The sequence below is a fragment of the Nycticebus coucang genome, chromosome 1, assembly GCF_027406575.1.
Source record: "Nycticebus coucang isolate mNycCou1 chromosome 1, mNycCou1.pri, whole genome shotgun sequence".
Lineage (NCBI taxonomy): Eukaryota > Metazoa > Chordata > Mammalia > Primates > Lorisidae > Nycticebus > Nycticebus coucang.
This window is the reverse complement of record NC_069780.1, coordinates 159361698-159375539: the sequence shown is the minus strand read 5'-3', so window position 1 is coordinate 159375539 and position 13842 is coordinate 159361698. Positions and strand designations below refer to the sequence as shown.

The 13842-nt window shown below is 35.9% G+C and overlaps 1 pseudogene across 1 annotated transcript; it reads right to left on the bottom strand.

The window, feature by feature from the left end:
* Nucleotides 1-2995: 2995 nt before the first annotated feature.
* Nucleotides 2996-3817, bottom strand: LOC128585765 (14-3-3 protein zeta/delta-like; annotated as a pseudogene). Its single transcript, XR_008380102.1, has one exon. The product of XR_008380102.1 is annotated as a 14-3-3 protein zeta/delta-like (transcript).
* Between the last annotated feature and the right edge of the window lie 10025 nt (nt 3818-13842).

Below are 13842 nucleotides of genomic sequence, written 5' to 3'. Positions count from 1 at the left end.
AATGTTAATTTTGCTTGTATTTGAAATTTGTATATAAAAGGAATCAGGTAGTATGTATCCATATCTGGCTTCTTTCATGCAATATTATGTTTGTGAAGTTCATTCATTTTTTTTTTTTTAGTGTAGTTGTAGACCATTAATTTTCAGTTCTGTATAGTTTTCCATTATATGAATATAACACTGTTTATATATTCTACTGTTGGGTATTGTGAATGTACTGCTATGGACATTTTTATGGATGTCTTTTTATGATAATGTGTATGTTTCTGTCAGGTATATACCTAGAAGTGGCACTATACTGTGGGATATATAACCATCTGTTTTTAATAGATATCGCCAAGCTGTTTTCCAATTTACACTTCCACTAGGAGTGGATGAGTGTTCCACATCATTGCCAATACTTGGTGTTGACAGTCTTTGTCACTCCAGCCATTCTGAAAGGTTTGAGGTAGTATCATATGGTGGCTTTACTTTTTATTTCTCTGATGAATAATAAGTTGAATAACTATTCATATGTTTATAAGTTGTTGGATGTTGTCTTTGTTAAATGTCTTGAAATTCTAAGCCTAAATTCACCAAAGGATCTTGAAGTACAGTAGTTCTATTCTTTTGTTTTTCTTTTAAGCATCAATTTTTTTTTATTTTGTTTTAGTCATATGAGATGGTCATCATTTTCAAAACACATGCCATACTTTCTAGCTTTTAAACAGAATATGTTGAATGTAAGTTTTTTTTGATAGGCATCACCTTACAAAACATCATTTCATACATTTACTGGGGTCCAATTTTTTTAATTTATTTAAGATTGATATGAGGGTATAAACGTTTAGGTTACAATGTTTTCATTTCTAAGGTAAAGTTTAAGTTGTAGTTGAGCCTTTCGCCCAGGGGGTGTGTTGAACAACCTCATATTGTGCACATTAGGTGAGATCTCGCCAATCACCCTCCCTCCTCCCGCCTCCTCTCTGTTTCTTCTCCCCACTCCCCTCCCTCTTACTAGACTCCCCTCCCTCTTACTAGACCATACTTGTGTTTTTCTTTCCTGCAGAGTTATAGTTGTTCATATATTGGTTTCATATTAGTATTGAGTACATGGGATACTTGCTTTTCCATTCTTGTGATACTTTACTAAGAAGAATGTGTTCCACTTCCATCCAGGTTAATACAAAAGATGTAAATTCAATTTCTTATGGCTGAATAAGTACTCCATGCTATACACATATCACAGTTTGTTAATTCATTCATGGGTTGATGGGCATTTGGGTTGATTCCATGTCTTGGCAATTGTGAATTGAGCTACAATAAATATTTTAGTGCAAATGTCTTTGTGGTAACACAATTTTTTTTTCCTTCCAGGTAGATACCTGGTAATGGGATTGTGGGATCACATAGAAAGCCAACTTTTAGATCTTCAAGGATTCTCCATACTTTCTTCCAGAAAGATTGTATTAATTTGCAGTCCCACCAGCAGTATAAAAGTGTTCCCTTCTCTCCACATCCATGCCAGCATCTGAAGTTTTGGGACTGTGATGTGGGTCATTCTCACTGGAGTTAAGTGATATCTCAGGGTGGTTTTGATTTGAATTTCTTATGATTAGGGACAAGAACATTTTTTACATATGTTTGTTGGCCATTTGTCTGTATCATCAGAGAAGTTTCTGTTCAAGTCTTTTGCCCACTTATAAATTCAGTTGTTTGGTCTTTTCTTGTTGATTAATTTGAGTTCTCTATAGATTCTAGTTACCAGCTCTTTGTCAGATTTATAGCACATAAATATCTCATCCCATTCTGAAGTACTTTTATCCTTTATTGAAAAGCAAAATACATAGTTTGGATATCTGATAGAAATGCAGAAAAGTTAACATTTTATTTTGAATATTATAGAGGCTGATATAAATTACTATCTAGCAAAAAGCTCATATACCTTGGCACAGGCTTGGACTGTGGGGAAAAAAATAAACCTAAGGATACCTCCATTTATTGGTCAATTTGTAATAAATCTTTTAAAATATGACATGAAAAAAATTGAAGTTTGGAAAAGATAACTCCTTTTTTTTCCATTCATAAAACTTTTATTCCACTTACATGAACTTAATACATGTGTTCTGAACAATTATGCTTGGATTGTTCATGAAAATTTCATAAGACATTTAAACAAAGCTAGCCATCATCTCAAGTTATTTCCCTGTTAACTATTTTTTTATAGCACACGCATGTTAGGCAAGTATCAAAAAAAAAATCACAAAAGCAAAAAACCTAAAAAAAGTTAAATACATGGTTTTTTTCTTTGTTTTACTGCTGTGCTTGATACACACAAAGTAATGGATATCAAGCAATTCTTTTTACTGCATCTTTTCTTTTACATTTGTTCTTAGGTTGCCTAAAACATTTAAATACAAATAAAATGAGTGTAGCAAAATAATGAAAGCAATAGCAGGTAACTTTACAAATAATGGAATGTGAACCCTGTTTGCCCTTATCCATGGTAAGTCGGGTCAGAACTTTGTCTAGAGGAACACTCTGCAGCTTTAGTCAGAGGTGTGCACACTGAGGCTGAGTATTCCACAGACACACACAGTTTAACACGTGGTATCCAGGAGACATATGTTCCCATCACAGCCTGGCAAGTGCTCCTAACTTTAAAAGTACCCACAATAACTACACCTGTGACTGGAACCAATGATCCCTTTTATTCCCCACCAGGACAAGCCAATATGTAGGCAGTTTTCTTTGCTCAGACATGGAAGCAGTTTTAACACTGGCCCTTGTGAAGCCACAATGTACCAAAAGTACTACGCCAAACATTTATAACTTGTATAAAATTCCACATCCCCATATTGGCCACCTCAAGATGAAAACAGATAACTCCCTAAATGTTAACTGCTCTACTCCCCTAATATTAAACATAAAAACCACATGGGAAATATAGAAATTCAAATAGAAGTAACATAAACCTGTCATAAATCGTAAACAAAAAAACTATTTGTGGGACAGATGGATGACAAAATGGTCTACTGTGTAAATTTTAGAATGAGGCAGACAGAAGTTGAAAGTCCGGTTAATTTTCCCCTCCTTCTCCTGCTTCAGCTTCATCTCCCTGGGTATCACATGTCCACAATGTCAAGTTGTCTCTCAGCAATTGCATTATTAGTGTGCTGTCTTTGTATGACTCTTCACTTAATGTATCAAGTTCAGCAATGGCTTCATCAAAAGCTGTCTTTGCAAGAGAGCAGGCTTTCTCTGGGGAGTTCAGAATCTCATAATAGAAGACAGAGAAGTTAAGGGCCAGACCCAATCTGACAGGATGCGTTGGCTGCATTTCCTTTTTGGGGATTTCAAAAGCTTCTTGGTACGCCTGTTGTGACTGATCCACAATTCCTTTCTTATCATCACCAGCAGCAACCTCAGCCAAGTAACGGTAGTAATCTTTCATTTTCAAATAGGAGACTTTGCTCTCTGCTTGTGAAGCATTGGGAATCAAGAACTTTTCCAAAAGGGACAGTACATCATTGCAGATATCTCTTAGCTCGATTTCAATTTTCGCTCTGTATTCTCGAGCCATCTGCTGTTTTTTCTCAGCACTTTCCGTCTTTTGCTCAATACTTGAGACAACCCTCCAAGATGACCTACGGGCTCCTACAACATTCTTATAAGCAACTGAGAGAAGATTCCTCTCCTCGTTGGATAATTCAGCTCCTTGCTCAGTTACAGACTTCATTCAGGCTGCCATGTCATCGTATCGCTCAGCCTGCTTGGCCAGTTTGGCCTTCTAAAACAGCTCATTTTTATCCATGACTTGATGTTCTGTGTCCGGAGTGGGTGGCAGCAGATGGACGGGGGATCAGCAGTCTCTGGGCAGTGGCGAGGCTCGGAGAAGATAAGTCCTTAAAGGGCCTGACAGGATGCATTGGCTGCAAAACACACTCCTGATGAATTGCTGTTGAGTAGAGTTTTGTGTTTATTTGTTTTTACTAATCCCTCTCAATACTAAAAATTGTCAAATGGTGATTTTGGTACAGATGATATGGAGATACTGAAGTAGCTTGAGACCAAGGCTTACAGTTTAGTGGAGTTAAAAATAGAACAGAAATTTTGATGCCATTGATTTCCTGGTCTCAGGCTCTTGTGGATTTTGTGCTTTTTGTATTAAATGAATAAACATATGCTGAATGTATAAAAGAATGCTTGATACCTAGTAAATAGTGAATTTTGGTTGTTGTCATTCTTATCATAGCATTCTGCTATTTCTCCTGTTGTAACTTTTCTTCCTGGTGCTTGAACTTGGGCATGGTTTATGACCTCATCTTATGTGTGACTTTACTTCTATTGATGCTTTTGACATTTATGTAGGAAAGCAGGTCTCTGATGTGTGGGATGAAGCTGAGGGCCTCTTCTATCTCCCCATCTGTTCTTGATGGTGTCTTAGAGGCTTTCCTTGAGGCAGGCGGGGATGGCCTTTGCCTTTTCCCTCTTTCCTGCCCAGCATCTGGCACAGTGCCTGTCCTAACAGGTACTTAGAAACTCTTGCTGAAGATTTCTGCCGCTGTGACTCCTCATGTACCATCTGCTGCACCCGAGATGTATGTGCATTTCCTGGGTTGAAGGGTCACATGGTATGAGTTCAGAGAAATGGTTGGCAGAGTAGAAAAAATGTGGGCTTAAGAATCAAGTGGAAAAAAAAAAAAGAATCAAGTGGATCTGATTTGAATCCCAGTTTATTCACTTTCCTTAGCTGTGAAATCTTGGAGGAGTCACTTTTGGTTTCCTCACCAGTTACATGTGAGTAAAGAATTTCAAACTCTAATGGTTGTTGTAAACATTAGGCATTGCCTACCTAAAGCACTTACTAAGTGCATGCTTCTCAGTGAGTCATGCTGCTTATTATCTGGTAATTTTTATTTTTGAATTACTTACTCTAACGTCTGCTTTGGTCTGCCCAGGTTCCTTTCTGGTTCACATCTTCAAATCTTTTTCCTCTTCCATTGTTTGAACAAGGACTTAAAGCACAACTGTACATAATGTGTTAGAGGACTCTAATGTCCTTCAGCTTACTACTTCTTACACAAATGTGCATGAGGAAAGGGGCTATTCCTTCCTATCCTATAGGTTCTCCTCCTTATCCTCCAAAGAGAGCCTTGTCTTGGCCAGTCAGGTTCGTGGAGTTTTTTATGAAGAATCAGGACAGTCTGTGATGAGAAATGGGAGAATGGCTATAAATGAAAATTGTTACCCTGAGTATTATCTATATGGAATAAAAACTTAATATTGTGCTTTTAATGGTTTTATGTATGCTAATCTTATTTCTTCAACAAAATCATGACACTCTCATGAATCCAGTTTCTACAGTGTTTATTCCCTTTCTGTTATCCCCAGAGCCTGCAATGATAGTAAGTATCAAAAAATACTTATTAGTTTGAAGTACCTCAAAAATACATTTACTAAAGAGTTTTCGTTGTTATTGTTATTATTATATTATTATTTTTGTAGAATGATAAAGTATTGATCTTTACTTAGGGCTAGGGAGATGTTTTATCTCTTGTAGAACTCACTGGATACCACATTCAAAATGTCTCAAATACTCCTTGGATATTGTCAGGGATTCTAGTACTTGGATTTGAAGAAGAGAGAACAGTGCCAATCCTTTTTACTTTCAGTCTCCTATCTTTTTCCCCATTAAAAAAATTTTGGTTTTTGAATATTTAAAAATTTCAAACATTGCTAGTGTGAAACGTGCTTTCAATGAGCAGGATGACAGAAGGAAATTTAGTACTGTTGATTTTTAGGTATTTTGCCCATAGAAACTCTGAGGAGGTGAAAACATAATTCACTGACTTGTGACAATCATTAAAAAAAACTATTTTTTTTGGTGCGAATATAGCTAGAAGTTTTCTATTTTAAGTTGTACTAAATACTCATTTTGAGTTAATGCCAAAAAGAAAAAAACAACTGAAAAACAACAAACTAATGCTCGCCTGATGGCTACACAAAAGCCAGTTAAACAAACGTGGAGTTGTTTCCTGCCTGAGGCCTTGGCTGGTCTCTGGCTCTGTGACAGTTGGTACTGTTCCACGGCTTTCTGTAGTGGCCCACTCGTTACAGTCAGCTGGTGGTGAAGGGAAGAGTGAGGTTACACCTCAAAGGAGGAGAAGTGCTGAGTGGACGGCTTCAGTTTCAGATTCCACTGCAAGCCATGTGGTGATCTTATTCAGTATCAAAGTACATTCCCCAAACCTCTAAGAAATCGAGGTAGACAGCAGTGACATGTGCCACATAAATGACCCCCACAGGAAGGACCTCTCAGTTTGTCCTTACATGAAGTTAGAACAGAGCAATGGTAGTTGAGTAGCTTGACAATTGCAGGTTTGGGGGGAGAGTGTGTTAATTACATTGTAGCTGTAATAATGGTATTTTCAGGATGGCCAGAGTCTTAGATGTAATAATTCATTAGTATAGCTTGAAAATCTCAACATTCTGGAGCCACGCTTCACAAAATGCAAATGTCTAGAACAGTTTTAGAGTCTTACTGATTTTCCATATTCTAGAAGATAATGCTAGACTAAGAGATGTAAAGTTCTCATATCTTTGTCCGAACATGCAGTTTAGATAATGGCACAACAAATGAAATCCTCTATCATTGATTCTTTCACTCTTGCAGCAAGTTTTTTAGGTGTCAGTGGTGTCTAGTATGTGCCACAAAGGGGCAGTTGGATCGACTTTGGAAGACTGTTGTACATGATGTAATAAGGTTTCAGCCCATTGCAATTCTATGAAAGATGAGAAATTCTATCATTGGTTAATGATAGGAAGAAACTAAGTTTTCTTTGTTTCAGAAAGATTTATGTTAAACACAATTGTTCAAAATGCTTAAAAAGTCTATAGTTGTTTTTTTTTTTTTTTTAAAAAACAAGCAATTGTTATTTGAAGAAAGAAGACTAACTGGTTTTCTTGCCAAAGCGAAGATTTGAATAGTCCACAGTGTAGCAGAAACTAAAAAAGAATGAAGCTTGGTGAATCAGACTCCATAGGTCTATGCAAGACACACCAAAAAGCCAAGGGGGTTTCAAAGATACATATAGCACAGACAGCCAAGCCTTCAAAGGGAATGTGTAAGCCACTGTTCACAATGAATTTTAAAATGGTATAAATATTAGGATGCTTACATTATATATGGTGAAAAATTTATACACTTAGGTGACAGAAAGCATGGTAAGTTAGAGAGGGGCTTTTTTTCTTTTTTCTTGCATCATTTTAAAATGTATTATTTAGCTATTTCAGAGTTATAATTCTGACAGAATGTCTTATACAAAATATGACAATTTACTGCATTATGATTCCCCCACCCCCTTCCCTAGAATTTTAGCAATCAATGCCTGTGCTTCCACTGAAGAATTTTTTTTTTTTAATGCACAATGTAGGAGCACATGACACACCTCCTGGGTTAAGGGCTAAACTACAACTTGGACTTTACCTGACAAATGCAAACCGTTTGGGTTTTTAATTGTAGGGCTGACAACTTATCTGAGTTGACCTAAATATGCAGAATCTGAGGCCGAGGAATTCAACTTCTTATTCAGGGCTTTGAATATTGTAGAAAACAGCAACTTTCTATATATTCAAACCCGGTTTGAGTGTATTTGCTGTGAAATAGTGGCGTGAGAGCAATAAAAACATTGCTATGGTGATATGCATGAGCTCTCTATGGGCTATTGGGAAATATTTGTTCAGTGGTTCTTATTTTGGAAATATTCATTTCAGTTAAAGGTTATGTACTTAATCACTGTTGTGCTTGAATTTTTTTCCTCTTGATGTACTAAGCCATCAGCCTCAATGAAGTTTATTTTTAATTTAAGCAGACAGGGACTTCAAAGAAAAGAGGGTGGGGTTGCAAATGAGTGAGAAAAGACGGCCAACTCGATACAAAAAGTAGCAAAACAGTGTAGGAAAATATCAACATGTTTTGCACAATCAATCACTGAAAATGTGTCAATAAGAGTGAAGTCATTTTGAATAGGCACAAATACAGCTGAAATAAAAAAAAAAAATCTACAAAACTCCTAAACCCAACTTCTCTCTTAAAAAGGAGACATTATGTGGTAAGACCTGTAGTGACTGAAATTTTGTACAAATTACAATAAAGCAAACATATTTCTCTTAGTGGGATATTTTCAGTCCTAACATTTAGCCATCTGGAATTATTTTTAAAGGACCATACTACATACTATTAAATCTTTCGAAATAGAGAATTTTCCTTTTAATAGGAAATCTGTATTTGATTGTAAAGATGGAACACTTTGTCCTTGGCCTGGCTGTTCTTGAATTGTAGGGTTAACATATATATAGTAGAGGCTGGGATTCCAGTAAATTTATTTCAGGCATGAAAGTTTGGAGGAATAAATGCACACATGTGAATAGAAGAGGGTAATAATGTGATATCCTCTTCTTTTGTAATGAATGCCATGTAAGTGATGCCATCAGACTCCTCGTTTTATTATTAGAATGCTGTGAGAATGGGGTAAGTCATGATGGCTGTAATTAACAAATCAGGTTGTATAATAAGATGCAAACTAGTTCAGTGGCAAGTTTACACAATAATACAGTCTGCCCAGGGATAGTATTTTCCTTTTATAAAGGCAAAGAAATTGTGTACCACTCTAAGACAACACGCATCTGTAATGCGTACATTAAATTTAAAAGAACGCAATGTTCACATATAACTATAGTTTTTTTTTTTTTTTTTGAAGGGACTTTATTCTTTAAGAAACTTATTCTAGAGGTTAGTAATAGTTGGTGCTGGTACATCTTCAACAAAATATTGGCATTTTTCAAGAGAAATCAGGAAGGTGGAGTAAGATTTATGAAAATTGAGAAGAAGATGAAGATTGGGCCTCCAGTCATTGACTGTGTGGACTGTCCCAGCTGTACCTTGTCTTGGTCAATGGGAGGGATCGTGGTAGGAATGGAGATTTAGAAAGTAAAGGATGGAATGGGGAAACAAAAGGCTGTGGAAAGAGAATAGCTGTGAAGTTTTTTTCTGATCAAAAATCTCTAGAAATTTCTGGCCTGCATGCTTCCTTTTTCCCCTAGCAATTCAGTTCTTTAAATAATACTTGTAAGACTACTTGTCCTTTTATATTACTATAACATTAAATACCTGAAAGACCTGGGGTGGCAGTTGAGAGAATAGGAGGAAAGAAGGGGTTGGTATTTTAGGAGAGTCACTGATTTACGGTATATATACAATTGATGTTGAGTAGTTCCCAATGACTACCTGATGAATATTGGTGATGGATTTTTGAGTTATAATTTTAGGCTTAAAGTTTTAAGCTTTTCCATGGTTAGGGAATGTTTGTGATGCTTTCCTAGTTGTCACCTTCTTTACCAAACACCCGTGCACGTTCTAAAGTTGTGGTGTTGTGGAGGCTTAAATAAGCCTCCTTTGTCTGCCATGCTGAGGTATAGAGGGTTAAGTGATTTGTATGAAATTACCTATATAGAAAATATGAATATGGCTGGGTGTGGTGGCTCACCTGTAATCTCAGCACTTTGGGAGGCCTTGGTGGGAGATTGCTTGGGGCTGGGATTTTGAGACTGCAGTGAGCTACGACTGCACCACTGCATTCTAGCCTGGGTGACAGAATGGGAACTCATCTTAAAAAAATACCTAAATAAAAAAGAAAGAAAGACAAGAAAATAGAAACATTTCTGACATAGAGGAGAAAAGTCGAAAAATAGCTCTAAAGTATCCTAAAAGCTCATCATTCAAATAGTAGTTTTGTCAGATGAATAAGATTTAAACTTTATTCACATAAATCTAAATATTATTGATTTAATTTTAAAAGTTTTGTAATTTTGAAGCCACTTTGAAATTTTAGACACTCAACAGTCTTATTTAAGGGTTAAAACAGTTCTATGAAAAACAACATAGTATAAAATTAGAGCTAGTCTAAATGCTTAGATGAAATATAAATCTTATTATAAGTACTTATAAAGTTTAATGCTTAAGATAACATTTCCTTATATGAGGATCTATGTAGATAATGTCACTGTAGATGATATTAAAATGTTTTTCAATATAATATTTTAAAATATATTTTTGCTATACGAAATAATCACATCAAAATTCAAAAATAGACTTGCTGGGGTCAAAGAATCCATTTTGGATTCTGAATTTAAGAATTTAAATGACACACTTACTTTTTTTTAAGATATGAAAGTATAAGTTTATTTTCTATTGGATGTAGGGAAGAGAGTGGGAGGAAGAGATGAGAACGAGAGAGCAGAGAGCAGGGAGTGAGAGAGGAAGATGGGGGGAGAGAGAAAAGGAGTGAGAGAACGGTGTGGCATCCCAAAGAAAGAAAGGAAAGATGCCTGCCCTAAAGTTACACATTTAAAAATCTATATCACACATGGGAAAGAAAAATAGAAAGGGATGCCACTTTTCAGATAGACCCCAAGGCTAACTACCCATAGCCATGTAGCCAAAACTTATCATCTAATTGATCCGAAATGCTCATTCCAATCAGAAATGAAGCACAAATAGAAACTTTTATGTCCATGTCAGCATGATTTGATGAAATTAAACCAATTAGCTATATATAAATCAGCTTGAACATTTCTACTTACCTGAAAGAGTATAAATGCGTAACAGCCATTGACAATAAACTTCAAAATACTAACTCCTGTAGGCTTACAAAGCTTCACTGTAATTGTTATGAGTGAAGCTTCTAATCACCTTGATTCTGTCAGTTCTCAAACTGTTCTTTTTGAATAACTTGAAAAATAAATACATTTTTATAGATGGAGGGAGTACAAGTTCAGTTTTGTAATACAGATGAAGTCTGGGTTTTTAGGATACTCATCACCTGAGCACTGCACATTATGCCCTGTAGGTAATTTCTCACCCCTCACCCCCCTCCAGACCTCCCACCTTTCGGACTCTATCATTCTACTCTATAGGATATGCCTGCCTATTGTTTAGCTCCCACCTATAAGTGAGAACAGGGGGTATTTCACTTTCTGTTTCCAAATTATTTCACTTCAAATAATGGTTTTCAGGTGGTCTATTGATGTTGCTACAAAAGATGATTTTTTGTGGCTTAGTAGTGTTGGGAGGTGGATAGACACAGAGTGTGCCAAAAAAAAATGCATACACATTTTAAGAAAGGAAAAAACTGTATTAAAGTTGCAATTCTCAACACATACCAGTAATGTTTATTATCTTGTGTATATTGTATCTTGTTTCTCTTGTAATTGCAGAAGTCAAATGTGATTTGAGTATCACAAATTTAATATAGTTAATATGTGTACTATGTATACATTTTTAAGCATCATTTATATAATATATGCTGCATTTTTTATGCATTCATCCATTGACAGATACTTAGATTGATTCCGTGATTTCGCTGTGGTGAACAGTGCTGCAATAAACGTGTATACAGGCATCTTTTTTATATCATGATTTCTTTTCCTTTGAGTAGATACCCAATAGTGAAATTGCTGAATTGAATGATAGTTTCTTTAGTCCTTTGAGAAATCTCCATACTGTTTTCCATAAAGGTTGTATTAATTTACATTCCTACCAACAAAAGTTCCCTCTTATCCACATCCTTCTCAACATTCTTGTTGGTGTTTAATAATAGCCATTCTGACTGCTGTAAGACAGTATCTCATTGTGCTTTTTATTTGTATTTCTCTGATGTTCAGTGATGTTGAACATTTTTCATATATTCATTCATACACCCTTTCATCTATTAATTATCAAACTGTTTTTTTGCATGCACAATAAACTTAAAAAAAATTCTGACCTGCTTTTGCTTTATTTTGCAATTTAAAATAATAGTGACAAAACTATGGCGTATATCATGGAATAAAATTTCCATTGTTGCTGTAACAAATTACCATGGATTTAGTGGCCTAAAACAACATAAATTTATTATCCCTTACTTCCTGAGATCATAAGCTTGAAATAAGTTTTCCTGAGCTTAAATAAAGGAGTCAGCTCTACTGTGTTCCTTCTGGAAGAGGAATAGTCTAGAGGAGACTGTTTCCTTGCCAGTTTCTGGAGGTTACCTATATTGTTGACTGTGGCTTTTCTCTCCCTTTTCAAAGCCAGCAAGGGCAGGCTGAACCTTTCATATATTGAATGAGTCAGCCTCTGCCTCTCGTCTCCCTCTTTGTGCCTCCTTTCTGGATTACACTGGGTCCACCTAGATAATCGAGGATCATCTCCCTATTTTATGGTCAGCTAATTAGCAATCTTAATTCCATGTGAAACCTTAACTCTCCTCTGCCATATATGGTAACACATTCACACATTCCAGGAGCTAGGACATCAGCATCTTTAGGGGTGGGGTGCCATTATTCTAACTAATGCAATGATCATCAATTTAACTTTTCTAGTTATAAGACTATTAATTTCACTGATGGAGCTGAGATTCTCCTTAATATGATGGAAACTTTTGTACAATTGTGTCAGTTATGAGATTAGAGGCATGGTAAGTAAGAAACACCAGAAAGGTAGAAGAGATGAGTTGGGTAGGGTCTGCCTGTGCTCCTAAGTGGTCAGTGGTCTACTAGATCCACGGGGCCACCACTATACTGCAGACCTGAATACCTTCCCAATCAAGTCTATGTTTTTTTGTAAATCAGTTGTTATAAAATTCCACCTAAAATCATATATTAATAGTAGTTTTAAAAAAGGAGATAGAATTTTCTCTCACCCTGACAAGTCTTCTATTGAAATTTGTGCTAACTCTATTTTCTCCTTAGATATCGATAAAAAGCGGAATGAAAATGGGCAGTGGTAAAATTTCAGTACTTCTTAACTTTGTAATTCAGTGTGTAATTTGAGAAACTAGACTTGGATGTTGTCTCTTCTGCCTCCTCTGGCTGACTTCCATGACTGTTTAACAAACCGACAGAGGGAGAAGCCAAGGCTTGATCATATCCTGGAAAGAGTGGAAGGGCTGCAGTTGTATTTCAAAATGGCACAAGACTTGTATTAGCCAGGGCAGGAGAGAAAGTGGAAATTTAAAAGTAATGGAAACAAAAAAGGAAAAAGAAGAAAAAAAAAGAGTATTTTTTGCAAGTGAGTAAAAACAAAAGTGTAATGATGTAGCATAATGATATATACCAACAAAAACAACAGAGCAGGGGAAGGAGTCACAGAAGAAAATGATTGTTACATAGAAATTATAGAAACTTAAGAAAATTTGAGGAAAAACAGATGTCAGGGAAAAAAAGGACAGACACCCAACATTGGGTAATGCAAGAGAAAGTCCAGTAATAGGGTGCAGTAAAGGTGAGCCAGAAACACTTCAAAGGTTAAAATAATGTTTGTTTTTCTTAGCCTGAATAACAGCAAAGGGCCTTCTTCTGCCCTTTTTCTTATGATTTCCATCCAAAAATGAAAATTTATGGCCGGTTCTACAATGTCTCAGAATCCACTCACTTCTAAATTTATCTATTTGCATATAGTCATTTGAAAGAGTTCTTTGGGCGCTTATTACTAAATGTTTTTTGAATAAAGATGAATTTTTTAGACATGTAAAATGATCATGTAAAGCAATCTCTCTGTTAAGACATGACACATGTTAGGTTGACATAGAACTTAGCTAAACACCAAGGCCTGTCTGAGTGGGCATAGTGAACATGTGTCCTGTCTATAGGCAGATAAATAGATTAAATCACATTCCAGGGTCTTTTCTAGTCTTAAAATGACCATTAAGATTATAAGCTGGATATACTTAATTCCTTAGCTGGTAGGTAAACTGGTTTAAAAAGAAAGTTAGTTTTCAGTTATCTGCAATAATTAAGAGAAGAGACAGGTGATGGATAAATTAA